At 39.3% G+C, this 16,168-nt stretch overlaps 1 protein-coding gene across 5 annotated transcripts in view; it reads left to right on the forward strand.

Annotated features, from left to right (window-relative positions):
• The window catches only part of LOC138739298 (mitogen-activated protein kinase kinase kinase kinase 4), a 307,756-nt gene that overhangs the window by 164,090 nt on the left and 127,498 nt on the right, over window positions 1-16,168 (forward strand). The window contains exon 1 of one of the 5 annotated variants that reach the window (XM_069891076.1): window positions 923-976. The exons of the other annotated variants lie outside the window; for them this stretch is intronic. The gene's annotated coding sequence lies outside the window, so the exon portion shown is untranslated. Of the gene's footprint in view, window positions 1-922; window positions 977-16,168 lie in introns of those variants that run through there. 5 annotated transcript variants of the gene reach the window in all.

Raw genomic sequence — 16,168 nt, forward strand, 5'->3', positions numbered from 1 at the left:
TGTCATCTATAGACTAATACCATTTTTCATCGATGTACTGATCACTCATTTCTGCCCTAAGTGGCCTTGGTTCTATTTTTTAATCAGAATCTGTTGAAAAGGCAAAATTCATTGTAGTGGATCATCAATGTTTTGTCCATTGTCATAACCTGACTTCCATTCAGTTCGGCCTGCACTATCTCTGCCACAGCCTCCATCAGAACATGTGCAAAATTGGAGCAAGGGTGCTTTTTTTAAATGGGTGAGCATCCTCCACTATCTCACCTTTATTCCTCAGAAAGAACTCCTATTATAGTCTTAAGAATAATTATTAACTTGTCATCTTTGCCCTCTACAATTGAATTCCAAATGAATTTAATGATTACATTTGTACAGGTTTAGTTTGTGTAATTCATTTACAATGATGCAAATTCTCAAAATTTGAAAATTACATTTTGATAAAATCACATTATATTTCCATCTGCAGACACCTTTCTCACTAACCTAAGTCGCCTTTTCAACATATTGAAGCTTGCATTGCTACTAAGCTTAGGATTGTTCTACTATTCTTTTATCTAAGCAATTAATATATAAGGCATATAGTTCAAAAACTGATTTTTGCCAGATTTTGGTAGTTCTGCCATTCCAAAAATACATGTATTCCAACTGATTGCTTTGTATGACTTTTATTCAGCTTTTTGATACATGTATAACACGTGTAGTGATTTTTCTGTGACACTTTATTGAATGCAATTGGAAAGTCCAGTTATAATGCATTCGTTGGTGTAAAAGTTCAATATTTATATTGAAAAAACATTCATGGAACTTTAATAGCCACTCTAATAATGGTAATACACTCTTAGTAGTTAAAAATATAGAATATCCTGCAGCATGTTTTCCTTCATTCCCATTTTTTTCTTGAACTAGCTTTATGTGACTATTGATGAGAACAAGAGTTGCATCTTAAACAAGAGTTGCATCTTAAGTCATTAAGGAGGTACGTACAAGTATGATGTAACGTTAAACTTGGGGCTAATTCAGTGTTAACAGTTTGGATCAGTAACTTTCTGTCACCATTGGCATCAATCATCCAAGCCATCATGATTAAAAAAAAATTACTGGAGCTCATTGCTTACAGAAACGTGCATTTGGGCTCAGTTTATGTGAACAGTTCAGGAAATTCCTTTGTTCAGATAAGGAAATAATTTAAATAACTGATTATACAATGTGTACAGAGCACATTAAAGATTTTAATTCAACATTAAAATTTACGTACAGAGTGCGGAAATAGTTTTGAGCTTGGCATAATGGGCGGTCTAGTCAGTTGATTTAGGATAATTACTTTCAAGGTAAAAATACAATTTAAAACATTGACACAACTAATTGTAACCATGAACAGCTGTGCTTCTCTTTGCAAATTTAGAATCTATTATATTCAATTTCTGTTAACCCCCTCCCCGTCCCCTTCCTGACATCCTTCTGTCTCCCTTCCCAGCCCCTTCCCTTCTATCAACCTTCTCCTGCATTCAAGTCTTGGCTTTTCCTTCTACCCTCCCACCTGTAAGCACAGCCCATAACTCTCCCAGTTAGCTGTTATAGTGCAAACACGAGGTGTGAAAATCAGGTCAACCTAACGAGTAGCTGGAATTTGGATTAAGATGCTACTTGATGCATTTTTCCATCTTCAGTTTGAACTTTTTTCTCTCCTCTTAGATAGAATTTCTTAAGCAAACACACTCTCATTAATATTTATTTGCAAATTCATTGTAGTATGAATGTACATTTAGATTTTTGAAGCTTTTCGGGAGGGGATTTATTGATGCATTCAGTTTTTTTGGCTCTGTTTGCTCTGGAAACAAAGTCAGTCTGGTGCTTGAGCACTTTGGTCTTGGTTTCTGATGGTTAAGTCGAGGATTGGATGATGCAAAACTACACTCCCCAACTCCCTCAACTTCAATGACATTTAAAAAAATTGACTGGTAACTTCTACCCTATCCTCAAATTCACCTGATCCATCTCATTACCTCTCTTCCTTTTCCAGATCTCTCTGTTAACATCTTGGGAGACAAACAATCTACCAACTTTAACAAGCTTAACACAAGGTGTTTTTATGAAGGGCCTCTGCTTCAAAGCTGGTTCCACCCATGGAGAAAAATTTTAATTAACCTTTTTGGGCTGCTCTATAAAAATGTAGATCCATCGTCACTTTTATGCAGAGCAGCACCTTGGTGTATCCTCTGGAGCCACTGTAGGCAGGGCAATTGTTGCTGTGGCACCTCCTGTAATAAATATGCAGCAAGCAATGGTCGACTTCTTTACCCGTAATCCCCTACACAGCTGGAATCGCTCTGAAAAACGCAGAGTGGTTCTAGCTGTGTGTAGGATTATGGGTAAAGAAATTGGCCATTGATCATTTTCAAAGTCTTTATATTTCACTCTAACTTACCTGAGTTCTTGGTTCTGGATATTGCAAATCATTAGTGAAAATAGTCTTCATAGGTGCGCGGCAGCGGCCACATCATTGGGGCCCCGGACTTGCTACTCTGCTTCCTCATCCTTCTCAATCTCCTGTCCGCAGCAGGTCAGGATCACAAAGCCCTCGCAGATTATTCCGTAGCAGATCAGAAGAACTCGACCCCTGCCCAACAGCGTCTTCCTCCACTTTTTCCTGGGCATTTACACCTTCAAGGTGGATTTCACCACCTTCGGCAGGTCATTGGTGTCCATCGCTGTGGCTTCACCCACTTCCATTGGTGGTAGCCTGAAGCCCCGGAGTTTAGCTCCAGAGCTTGTGGGGCTGACTCAGTCCCCAGAGCTGCTAAGAGTGGACGATGGTGCTGGGTTAACAGTGACTGATCCTGCTGTTCTTCCTGGCTCACTGTGACCAGGATATTGAGAAGGATGAGGAAGCAGAGCACCAGGTTAGGGGCCTGAAGATGTGGCAGTGGCCACACCAAAGATGACTATTCTGTGGTATTCTGGCATATGTTTACTAAACAGTCCTGGGTTGCGGGCTGACGGAGTCATCACGACGTCATCAGGCTGCTCCAAGCCAGCCGCTTGCAATGGCTGGACATATGTGGAGCGCTCTACTCCACATCTGACACAAGCCTACAAAAGGATTGGAGTCGCTGCCTTGGAGCTGCTCACGGACCATTTACAAAGGTAAAATTTGTGACGTGAGGACTGAGAATCTCTGCCTTTACATTGGAATTTTTTGCTTTATAAAAGGACCTAGAGTTACCTGGCCTACATCTTTCCATTAAGTTTTTTTGTATGAATACTCTTCCTTTCTTACTGTTCCTCTGTCTTCACTATTTGTTTCTATCTCAAAGTTTTCCATTCCAGTAGATCTAAGATGTCCTCTGGTTAATGTTGTTTCCCCTTGTGACAGAGTATTTAGAGATGGTTTGGGAGGAATTGTTAGAACAGCTTGCACAGCACATTTTAAAACACAGAATATTTGCAGGACACAACAAAGTATGGACAGCAGCTTGCCTGGGAGAGCATGTGATCTTTGCAGGCAGAGGAGAAGAGTTTTACTCTCTGAGAGGGAGGGTGTGAAACAGAGAGGAGAGAGACAAAAAAAGTTCCAGAGGGATAAGCTGGCAAACTTTGGAAGGCTGCCTGCTCAAAGGAGAAGACTGGCGGTGTGAAAGGTGATCTGAAAGAAAAAGGATCATCTGGAGAACCCTGAAGCGGGCAAGTTTCGTCAGCAAGACTGATTGAGAAGAAATCAGTTGCGGATGTCCTGGAAAAGGAATCTCTCTCTGAAGACCAACAAGAACCCTCCTGAGTGGTAATCATTTGCCTGTTAAGCACCAAAGACTGGTGAACTTTGTTAATGCTTACTTCTGTGCACAGTACAAGAATTGCCTGCAACCATTGAGATTGGACTGTGATCCAAAGAACTTTTCTAATCTTAAATATACATTACACACACCTGCCCTTAGTATTAGGGGTGGGGGGGGGGGGGATTAAGTAGTTAGGTAGGTTAAGTAATAAGTTAAAGTTTAATTCTGTTTTCTTGTTCAAATAGAATTAAAAACTACTTTTGTTTAAGTAACCCTGTGTTGTGGTGCATATCTATTGCTGCTGGTTTTTGGGGTCCTCTGGATTCCGTAACACCCTCCACTGCTGCTGCCCTATCCCCTTTTCCTAGCACAACAGGGTGAGACTTCCCCATATTCTTGTCTATCATCCCACCAGCCTCCTCATCCAACATGTTATTCACTGCAATTTCCTTCACCTCTAACAAGATCCAACCACCAGACATGTCGTCCCCTTGCTCTCCACAGGGATTGTTCTCTTTGCAACTCCCTTGCTACTCCTCCCTTCCTACTAATTGCACCCCTGTGATTATACCAGGTGTTAACCTGCTCCTCCCTCACCATTATTTAGTGTTGAAAACATTTCTTCCAAGTGAGGGAACATCACATCTGCGAATCTTTTGGGGTCATTTGTTTCATCCAGTGCAGATTCTCTGCATCATGAGAAATTGAATGCAGGTTAGGGGGATCATTTTGTTGAGCACCTTCACTCAGTCTCCAATCACAGCTAGGATCTCCCAGTGTCCAGGCATTTTAATTCCACTTCTCACCTCCAATGTCAATTCATGGCCTACTGTATAACTACATTCTTCGATTCCTGATGAAAGATTGACTATCCATTACCTTCCATGGATGCTGCCTGACCTGAGTTCCTCCAACATTTTGAGTGTTGGCATAGTATTGTGAAGCCTGAGTTCCCTCACATTTAGAAGCAAGTGAAGGTAATGTTTCATCTTTTATTATTTCCTTTTGATGGAGGAGGAGATCATTTAACCTATCATCCCACCTTCCCAGAAATTTCTCTGCAACCTGTTCTTTCACACATCCATCATTACTCTCTTATTCTACTGTTGTCCATCTAATCACTTGGGGCAGTTTACGATAGCCACTGAACCTAACAACTAGTTTGTCTTTCAGATATGTGAGAGCCAAAATATCACACAGTTACAGGGAGAAAAACTCCACACAGCACCAAAGGACAGAATTGAAGCTAGGTTGCCAAAGCTGGGAGTCTGTCTACAGCACAGTTCTGTCATCCTCTGAGAAAATAATGAGTGATGTACCTTCTCACGGTCATATCCCTGCACTCCCTTAATTCCTTTATATCCATAAATCTTTTCATTTGTGCTTTGCAGGAACTCAACAATTGAACCGTTACAATCATCTGGGGTAGATAATTCCAGAGTCACCATTCTCTGCGTGAAGAAATTTCTCCACTATCCTAAGTTTTAATATTTCTACAAGAGAGTTTATCATAATTTGTATTTTTCCCATTTTTGTTGGAAACATCATTTTACTTGCTGTTATTTCCATTTGCACCAACTCTAATGTTTTTGGGTTATAAAACTGGGAGGCATGGGGAATAGCTGGAGAAAATGCACCTTACTGCAGCTGGTCGTGAGACCTGGTTAGTTTTTGATGGGGGAATTATTTTCCTGTTTGGATACCAAGTAACAATGAGATTCAGATTTATTGTCAGAGTACATATAGATTAGTAATGTGACATTAGATCCCTTTTCCTGAGGGTCAGGCAGAATGACCATTTATTGGTAGTGCAAAAAAAATTACACGATGTGCACATGCAAACAAATAAATAACAAATTGTGCAATTCAGAGAGGAAACAATAAGAGCAAGAGTCCTTAAATGAGTCCCTGATTGAGTTAGTTGTTGGAGTCTGATGGTGGAGGGGTAGCAGCTGTTCCTGAACCTGGTAGTGCAAATCTTGAGGCACCTCTGCCTCTTTCCTGATGGCAACAGTGAAAAGAGTGTGTATGTGCGCACTGGCTACTGCTCTCTGATGGTAACATTCCCATAGATGTTCTCTGCATGGTGGGGAAGCTTTTGCCTGTGATGTTGTGGGCTGTGACTACTACCTTTTGCAGGGCTTTACACTCAGGGGTATTGGTGGTCCCCTTGGAAGTAGTTCTTGGGTTTCTAAGGACAATCCTAGTGTCTTTACTCAAAATCCTGTGTGGTTGAATTGGGAAGCTAACTATTTGTAAGTGCTAATCTTTTCAGTCCCTGCTTTCAGCTCTGGCTTCTTTCAGTTGAAATTTCTTTCTATTTCCTCTCAAATTGATTTTGTTGCTGCATTTTAAAGCAAATACATTCACATGATTTCTCCCTCCCTCCTGACCCATTTTAGTATGCATGTACATTTGCATTTTTCTTTTGGAATCCTTTCATCTTAAATGGAGAATTGATATTTGCTGTACTTGTGCTGGAGCCTGGTGTTGGATTTCAGTGTGAGACATCCATTACTTACAAAATGGGAGAATTCAAGTTTATGGGTATAAATTTTGAGTAGGTAATTTTGAAAATGAGGAATCGCAAACAACAACATTTGGACTGGCTCATAGAGGAGGACAGCGCTGCATCTTTCTCAATGGCATTTGGGGGTGGACATTGAGTACTAATTTTAGCAGTGGTACCCATTTCTATTGCATTAATGAAACTAAGCCTTGTACGTATAGAATAGTTTTAAAATGGTGAAATTTATTGAGCTATGCAGTTGAAGGTCTGACCAGTTTGGGATGGGGGAGGGGTGGCCAAAATGAGGTGAAATGCAAGAATTCCAGGAAGGTATTGAAAATGGTAGGAAGCATGGGTGAGACAGGGATATATATGGGTGATTTCACGAGTGGTTGTAGTTGATTGTTGCATTGGGCTGAATTCATAACAATCAAAACTCTTGACTAATTCCCTCATCTACTTTTTGAATTGCAATCACTAAATGTAAAGGAAATGTAGCAACTCATTCCCACAAACACCTGCATAATGACTTGGTGGCAATTTTCCCTGGAGTGATGTTGAATGAGGGTAGAAATTGGCCAGCTGAGCTCCTTTTAAATTAGCCCCTGGGAACTTCCATGCTCACTCAGTTTAACACTTGACACAGCGCACGACTCCCATGGTGATTAGTTTCAACAATAGCTTGGATTATGTGTTTTTGGGTAATGGTATGGAACTGGAAAAGTGATGTATGGGGTTGAGCCACTTGTATTTCTCATTCACTGTGCAAATGAAGTTTTGTAAGGGACAGTCATTTATTCGTAATTAGTGCATTTCTGTATTGAAAAAAATGCATACGAAGTTTTTCTTCCACTTTTCCAGTTTCATTTCACTGCGTTTTGTGTTTCTTCTGTTTTCTGCTCATATTGTCATCTCTTTTCTTCCTTTTGAGACAGACCCTTGATTTCTTTTGTGAGATTCAATTCTTACCTTTACCTTCTGGATTTGGTCAGCCCATCTATGATGTTAGCTCAGTTTTTCTTTTCCCATTGTCACAGCTTAATTTGTACCACATGTCTGCAATTCATTTACATTTGTTCTCTGTGTCATTTAGTTTATATTCCTTTCTTTAAGCTGTCTCTTTAATTGCACCCATTTACAGGATGACATTTTTTTTAAAAACAAATGATCTTCACAGCAACACTGGTTACCTTTATTAAAGGTTTTCCCCATCTCCCCTTCATCCTCTGCAACTTAAGATCAAATTGCTTTTCTCCATCAGTTACATTCAACTGTGTTTCCCTCTTTAACAGATGCTGAGCACCAGTATTTTGTTTTTATTGAACATTTTCAACTTCTGGTTTTTTATTTTTTCACCTTTCCTGTCTGTTTCCTTTTCCATTGAACTTCACAGTGGTTATGCTGCCTTGTATTGTGTCAAGAAGAAAATGAGATACTGGACACTTGCAGATCCACCCCCCCCCCCCCCCCCCGAGCTGAGTATTTCTTTATTATTTCTTTGGGGCACATTGTGGTTACTAGGTCAGCAGGGTGCCAGAGTTCACTGAAGAAATTTATTAATAAGCAGAGTGACCATAAATAAGCAACATAGTGAGCTATTCATAATTAGATAAAAGATTTAAAAAATATATTTATATAAATGTTCACTATAATAAAACTGCTACTATAACTTGGAGCACTTGAAAAGTTGCAAGGCAAACAGTAACACCAAAAATACATAAAAAAGCTTGTTTTCTTTTGAAGAGTGCCTTCCTCAATAGGACTTCTTTCAAACCGCCCCCCCCCCCGCCCCCGTTAAATGTGCGTCTTTTTCCCAGATGGCCAACTGTCTTATTTATTGCGTTTATGCAATAAATATTGATGTACCCAAGTCCAGAGATGCTAATTATCTGATAGATGTTGATGAGGCAACTTCACAATTTCTTGTCTCCTTTTTGTTCTCTTAACCTAACAAATTAAAATACAGTCAAATCATAAAATTGTTTTGATCTACTTTTCGGAATTAACTGACCAGGATTTATGACTTTTGCAAAAGAAAATTGCAGCAGATTCTTATTTCTTCTGTGTACAATCCCCTGTTTCCTGTGCAATCATTGTCGGTTGATTTAATCTAAGTTTGGTGGGCCTCAACTTAGAAATTATACCACTATGGATTTAATTTTGCTATGCAGTTCTGCAGGCAGGCAGTTCTTTGGCTGATGAATTGCAAGCTCTAAGTATAATCACTTTACATTTTTAGTATACGAAAGAGATATATTGATACAAATAAAACAATTAAAATGCAGTGTGTTTTTGCATTTTCCCCAAAATTAGCACATATTTGTTCAAGTTAATGTGGACATTACTGTTCCAAATTTTCAAATTTGCAGACAGGCTGCTTTTCTTTTTTGCATTTCTGGCATATATTTGAGTTCAGTTCTATAGCAAATTGTATAAGTAAGAGGAGGTGATTGTTATTCATTGAGCAGCAAGTCATTCAATCCTTGTGGCTGCTTTGAATGGCAAAGCAATTTTGGGAAAATGACAGCATATTGTAGTAAATGCCTCATTTCCTAACAAAAACTTGAATGTTTTACAGAGCAGGGGTACGCAACTTTACATCTGCCTTTAATTACACTCAAAGAATTTTACTGGCCACTTTCATTTTGGTACTAAAAGGTGTGAAACAAACAGTGAATTTTAAGCTACATTATCAGAAGCTAAAATCCAGCATATCTTTCATTCAGCCCAATAATTTGAGAGGAAATTTCTGTAATGGTGTTTGGAACTCTCTTTTGGAAACTGCAGTTACTGCTAGGTCAGATGCTGATTGTTAGTTTATTTTTGTATTGTTGAAGGATATTGAGTGGATATTTGATATTGGGTCACAGATAAGCGATGATCTTACTGAGCAGTGGCATATATTCAAAAGTCTAAATGGCCTATTCCTATTTTTGTGTTCTTAACTGATTGGCTAGAGAATGAGAATCCAGGTTTGGTTTGAGCTGTGAGATCACCCATATTTCCCCTTTGCCATTGTACATTGAAAACAGTGGGATTTTGAATAACAGCTCCTTGATGCTGTTGTATAGATACGATCCTGAGGAATGAAGGTTTCAAGATCTTTCAAACCTTTTTGTTCTGCCTTTCAACGAGTAAGTTCAAAGGTTTGTTTTATTGTCACGTAATTATGCATTAACAATATAATAGACGTGGAATACTTCAACTTTTGTCTGCTGCAAGTCAAACAAAGTTGTCATAGGTATTGACTTATGTCCTTAACAATAGGAGAAAGAAACAAAAGTGAGTCGATTCAGAGTCACTCAATGTCTGTACCCCCTTTCACACTTGCATCCCAGTAAATCGGCTGTTCGGTGTCATGAGATAGAAATGGGGGTTTGGCCTTTCACACTAGACCATTCCTAACTGAGACACTGTTTTCACATTTGCAAGGGTTTATCCCTGGCGTTTGGTCTGTTCTACCTTTAATAGGAAGTGCCTGCAATGCAATTGCCTCTTTCACACTTGGCTGATCTCAACACTGGCGTCTGTATTAGGGGTCGAGGCCAGCAGTCCTCTGCATGAGATGATGTCATCTGACGCCAGTGTTGAGCAGATTTTGCTTTCACACTTGGAAAAAGGGCGATTGGCGTTCAATTCCTAGGATCACTGGCAAGAGTGAAAGGGGCTTGAGAATTCGCCTCAAGCCCTACCTTAATTACACAGACTCCAGTTCAAACCATAAGCAACCCAAGCTCCAGATCCAAACCTCAGATTCAATCAGGAAGCCTTCAGCAGTCTTTGGGAGCCCTTGTCCTCAGCACCCTCTTGAATCTCATTTCCAATATCTGGTCCCATGAGCTAGTCTCCAGCAGCCCGCAGCCTCTGTGGGTTCTTTAGTTTCCACGCTCCTTGCTGGTCAGCTACCAAGGTCACCATCCTTTATCATCTCTTATGTTTATCTACAGGGATTGTACTCCTAGTTTTTGGTGCCCTGTGCTGCTCTGCTGCTCCCCCAGAGTCTGTTATCCCTTGTGGTATGATGCCTAGCATAGGAGCACAAACCTCTGTGGTTGTAGGATTTAGCGGAAACAGCTGGCTGCTTCAACAGGCCGTTTAAAGCCTGTATGGAACTATCGGCATCAGAGCCGGGCAGGAGGACCGTGTGGAGCAAAGCTGTGTCTCTGCTCCCGACTTTTCCTGCGTCTGCACCTGAAGCGGCACCACCACTACAGCGACTCTGGCGGCACCACCATTTTTTTGCAATAAATGTAATTGTATAATGTTGCCATTAGAGTGAATGAGGAAAGTTTGCAGAGATAATTGGATAATTATGAGGTAGTAGAATTTTGAAACCATTAAAGGGCCACTTAAAGAATGAAGATGTAAATAGGATAGTAATTCAAAGCGATTTATGGGTACACTTTATATAGATGATTATTTCCAAATTGCTATATGACTAAAGAGGAGAACAATTTGCCCCATTAAGTCTCTGCCTCTTTGGTGAATTCCACTGCCCCAATACTTTTTCCCTACAATGCTGTCAACCTTCACCCAGATCAATGTGTTACCTACACATTATTAACAATTTGAAGTGACCAGTTGCCCAACCAATCAGGAGGTCTTTAAGATTTAGGAGGAAAACCATGTAGTCACAGGGAGAATGTCACATAAGCCCCTTTCACACTGGTACCTTATTCTAGTAATTACTGGCAAATATACTTTATCAATAAGGCCAGTGTGAACACTCACAAATTGGCACACGGGCATCAAATCACCCTGAGGATGGACCAGCTAGGTAGGGTATATCATCCCCAGGGTCATCTGATACCTTCGTGCCGATTAGCCAGTATGAAAGGGATATGGACTGTCCAGGGAAAAGTAGTGACGTTGATGATGTTTTTGCATGAATACAAGAAAGTGAAAGAAACAAAAGATTAAAAAGGTATAAATTTTGTATTCAATGTACTAAATCCCATCAATGAATTATTATCTTGTATTAAACAAAATGAATCATCCCAAATTATAAGATAATTAAGCATTATGAACAGTACAGTATGGAGCCCTTCAGACCCTGTTGTTGTGCCAACCTATATAAACCTTTATAAATTTATAAAGGATTGTGGGAAAGTGGTAGTGGAAATCAAACACAAAGCCACACAATTTATAAAGACTGTGGGAAAGTCGCAGAGAGCGTGCAATGGCAGACTTGCCCTCCCAGAATTCCATGTGGCAAAGAAAGGGCTGTATGTATGTACAGAGCACTTATGGAGAGGTTTCTCTGCTGCACAGAATTCTGGGAGGGCAGGTCTGCCATCACTCTGTGTCACTGAGACGTCACTATTGTTGGATAGGCACCCCCTCTCCCCAAGGATGTATGGTGGTGAGTGTGAAAGAACGCAGAGAACCAACAGTGTTCCAGTGTTAATGCCAAAATTGGCTTCTTTAACCGGTTCATTGAACGGCCAATTTACAGGTTAGCCAGTTTGAAAAGGGCTGACAGGGCCAGGTCAGGACTGAGCGGTGAGGAAGCATCTCTACTTTGTGTGCTGTGTTGCCTGCCACTGGCCACACAAGAAAATGTGCAAATGCAACACTAAAAAGATCTTCCAGAAAAGATCTCAAATACAGGGAACATGTACAAGATAAATGTACAAAACTGTGACTGGACTATTACTTGATCTACTTATCTTTTCCACATTACAAAACAATTTACAAGCATATTACTGGAATCTTTGATTAAAATCATAAATTTTAAATAATTCCATTATATAGATTTGGAGATTGTCAATACAGCCAATTAATATAATATAGTCATTAATAACTAACTCAGGAGACAATTTATTCCAAGTCTGCAAATGTGGAGCTTTCAACCTTGTGGAGTTTTCCAATGAGGAGAAGCTAGTTATGGGTATGAATCAGTAAGGATTAATGGAATATATTGACAGGCTAAAATGGAGCAAATATAATAATAAAGATTAGTCAATCCAGTTGTCCTGTTTTTGTTTTAAATTCCAATACAATATTCTTCAGAAGTGTGGGAAAGTTGGTAGTGCTATCACATACAATTTATTCAGCATGGGAACATTGGTAGCTTTTTCCCCACAGTCTTTATAAATTGTGCAATGTTGCTAGTTATTTTCTCTCTCTCTCCCGTTGTGACTTTCCCACGGCAAAGTTTATACCTTCATTTTAATCTTTTCTTCCTTCACTTTCCTGCAGTAATGCAAAAACTTGGGTCATTTTAATCCCACAATGTAATTGCCTGAATGCATTGCTGGATGTTCTAGGGGTCGAGGCCGTCAATCCCCAGCGTGAGATGACGTCCAGCAAATTAATATGGAGGAATAAATATTGGACAAGATGCCAGGAATAACTCCCTTAGCTTTCTTTGAAATAGTGCAACGAGATCTTTAACATGTACCCAAGGTTCGGGTGAAGCGATCTAGATTAAGGACCCTCATTATTAATGCTCAATTAAGTGAAAAATGAATCAAAAAATTAGTGATTTAAAACAGACGTTTCTCTCCCTCCACAGATGCTGCCTGAAAAGCAAAGAATTTCTAGCATTCTCTTTCTGGAGATAATTTTATATTGAATAGTTGATGATGTGAAAATTTATGGATAGCTACTTAAAATAATCCTCAAAGCTACTGAAAAAATGAAAGATTTGGGAAGTGCAACCATGGAAAGCCATCTCAAACACCAGCTGTGCTTACAGGCACAATGCACTTTTTTTTGGGTTATTCATGCATGTCAAATTCAAAACACAGTATAAAGCCACTTTTATAGATAAAGCTATTTCAATTTAAAAACAAGCATTTCTTTCTGAAAGTGATACACAAGTTACATGCATTAGAATTGACAATAAATAATTGAATCGCATTGTCGAACAGACTAGAAGAGGTGACATCAGAACCGGCAGCATATTTTCAAGAAAAGACCAAATATTTCAGAATTAGCTTTCTCTGCCACACAGAATTCTGGGAGGGTATGTCCGCCGTTGCTTTTTCCCACGGTATTTATAAATTGTACGTGATAGTGCTACCGACTTTCCCACGCTATATAAATTGTGTACTGTAGCGATACAAACTTTCCCACACCGTATAAGTTGCGTGCTATAGTGCTACAATCTTTCCCACCATGTTTAAAAATTGTCTGCTATTGCTAGCACTTTCCCACAGTCCCTGATAAAGATTTATATAGGTTGGCACAACAACAATGGGCTGAAGGGCTCATACTATGCTGTGCATAAAGCTTAATTATGTTATAATTAGGCAGATTAAATTTGTTTGAATATATGATTGTAATACATTGATCAGGGTTTAGGGTAGGTCCACCATCGCTTGATGTGTCATGACGTCACCGGTAGAAGGTAGAATAGTCCTAAACCTGGGGATGGCTCCTTGCAAGTGTGAAAGCATTCAGTGACCCAATTAGGAGTGGTCAAGTGTGAAAAGCCAAACCCCCATTCCTATCCCAGGACACTGAATGGCCAATTTAGTGGGACGCAAGTGTAGCTTTGAGGTTTTCTTTTCATGCCTTTCTTAAATAATATACTGTAATTACATCTGAATTTTAAAAAATGACAGAAAAAGTGGGGAATTTTTGGGTCAGTTTGTCTTTGCAACACTCTGTCCTGACTTGATTAGATCAATTGCAGAGAAGAAAATAATATATTAAGTCCTATGCCTGGCTTGATGCAGACTTTACATTAGCAAAATAAAAGAGGCACATTCCCTTACTTACTTCAGTTGAACATTTCAGAGGTTTTTGATTGTCGGGTGATATATGCCATGCTAAAAATTAAGTCTTATTACTGTTGGGTTCATGAAACCAGCGTTATATTTATAGCTTATAGGGCAAGTTTTGGATTAGTGATTTGTTCCATCTTTGAATCACCTTAGAGCCCTCATTCAAGTCTATTCCCTGTTTTATAGTTTAGTATTGAGAAAGTGTCCATATCCTTCCAGGGATGTTTTAACTGAATAGGGAACTCATCTGGAAGACAGATGGGATGAACGAGATCAGTTTACTTGTAATTTCCCAGCAAATATTGCACAAATGTAAAAAAAAATTTTGCAGCGACTTTCGAGGATACACACAAAGTTCAGTTTTTCTTTTGAAATTGGTTCCAATTTGTTTGTGAGCTTTGTCTGCAGCCATCTTGTGAAAAGCTTGGATTGATGCAGTCTATTGCTTGATTGGAGACTTACAATATAATTTTCAGCAAATTAAGTATTTTTAAGAAAAGTATGCCTGTCAGTAAAATTTTCATTGAATACATTTTTGCAAGGAAATTTTAAAGTTGTTGGTTAAAGTTAACTTGAATTTTCAGTAATTTGGTTATGATTTCATTTTTAAAATGAACTTCTTAAAAAAAAAATTACAATTAACAGCCAACACTCTCCACTTTGCTCCATTTTAAAACAAGAGCAAAGATACTGTAATGGATTATAGATATTTGGGATTTTGGTAAGATTAGTGGGTTACGTACAGACACACATTTTAAAACAGATCTTATTTGAAAGACTGAAGAATTCATATTCAATAACATTGCAGGATCTATGGAGAATGTTGTGCACACATCACAAGTAGGAACTAATTGAACTGATGTCATAAAATGAGTGGACTGGAGACACTGGCTGTTGGAAGCTCTTTTTAAGGGCACAGAAAGGTCACTCCTGTGTTTTGTTTATCTAAGACAACATCATAGCCAAGGAGAAGAACTCCTGTTGTTTGCTGAAGAAGGTGGGGGTTTTGCAAGTGAGAGAGGGCTTTCTGGCAGTTCAGTTGAAAAGAGAGAGGGAGAGAAAAGAAACCCTCTCAGCTAGTGTGGGTGACACTGAAAAGAGACTGAACAGTCATGGCTGAACCAAGCCAAACCAACCAAGTTCCAGAGCAGTGGATGGCTGGAAGTGCTATCTGTCTGATATTTCTCTTAGAATAAGAGGAACGGAACTCTGGTGGTAGCCTGAAGAAAGAGGTTACCATCTGGAAAACCCTGATGGGGCAAGTTTAATCAGCGAGACCTTGAGGTGACTAATGGTGGTACCTCAGTTGTGGAAATCCTGGAACAACAAATCTCTCTCTGGAAACCCTACAAGAACCTTCCTGAGCGGTAAACATTTACCTTTCGAGCACCATAGCCTGGTGAACTTTATACATGTTAAATTCTGTGCACAGTATAAGAATTGTCTGCATCCAGAGAACTTGGAAGAAGGAGAAGTGAGATTGATCTGTGAACCAAAGAACTTTTCTTAAATTTACATACACATTACATACACGTGTGCTTAGAATTAAAAGGGGGTAATTTGGGTTAGTTGAGTATAGAGATAAAGTTTGATTCTGTTTTCATGTTTAAAGTTGATTAAAAAAACTTTTGTTTTAAAAACTACTTGTCTTGGTGAATGTCTATTGTTGCTGGGTTTTGGGGTCCTTTGGGCTCGTAACAATACAAATTTCACCAAACCTTGCAATTATCTCATCTACCTGAAAGTTTGTAGATATTGAGCAATTTCACATTAACTAGTCCTGGGATAGGAATGGGGGTTTGATTTTTCACACTTGATCACTCCTAATCTTGTATTTGAACAAAGTTAATCATGCCAAATTATAACATAATTAAGCTTTATGTACCACACAGTATGAGCCCTTCAGCCCCTGTTGTTGTTGTGCCGACCTATATAAACCTTTATAAAGGACCATAGGAAAGTGCTGGCAATGAACAGCGATAGCAGACAATTTTTTAACAGGGTGGGAAAGTTGGTAGCGCTTTAGCGCACAATTTATACAGCATGAGATGGTGACACTATTGCGCACAATTTAAACAGGTTGGGAGAGTGTAGCACAATAGTGCACAATTTATATAGTGTGTGAAAGTTGGTAGCACAATTGCATACAAATT

The sequence above is a fragment of the Narcine bancroftii genome, chromosome 7 (assembly GCF_036971445.1).
Source record: "Narcine bancroftii isolate sNarBan1 chromosome 7, sNarBan1.hap1, whole genome shotgun sequence".
NCBI lineage: Eukaryota > Metazoa > Chordata > Chondrichthyes > Torpediniformes > Narcinidae > Narcine > Narcine bancroftii.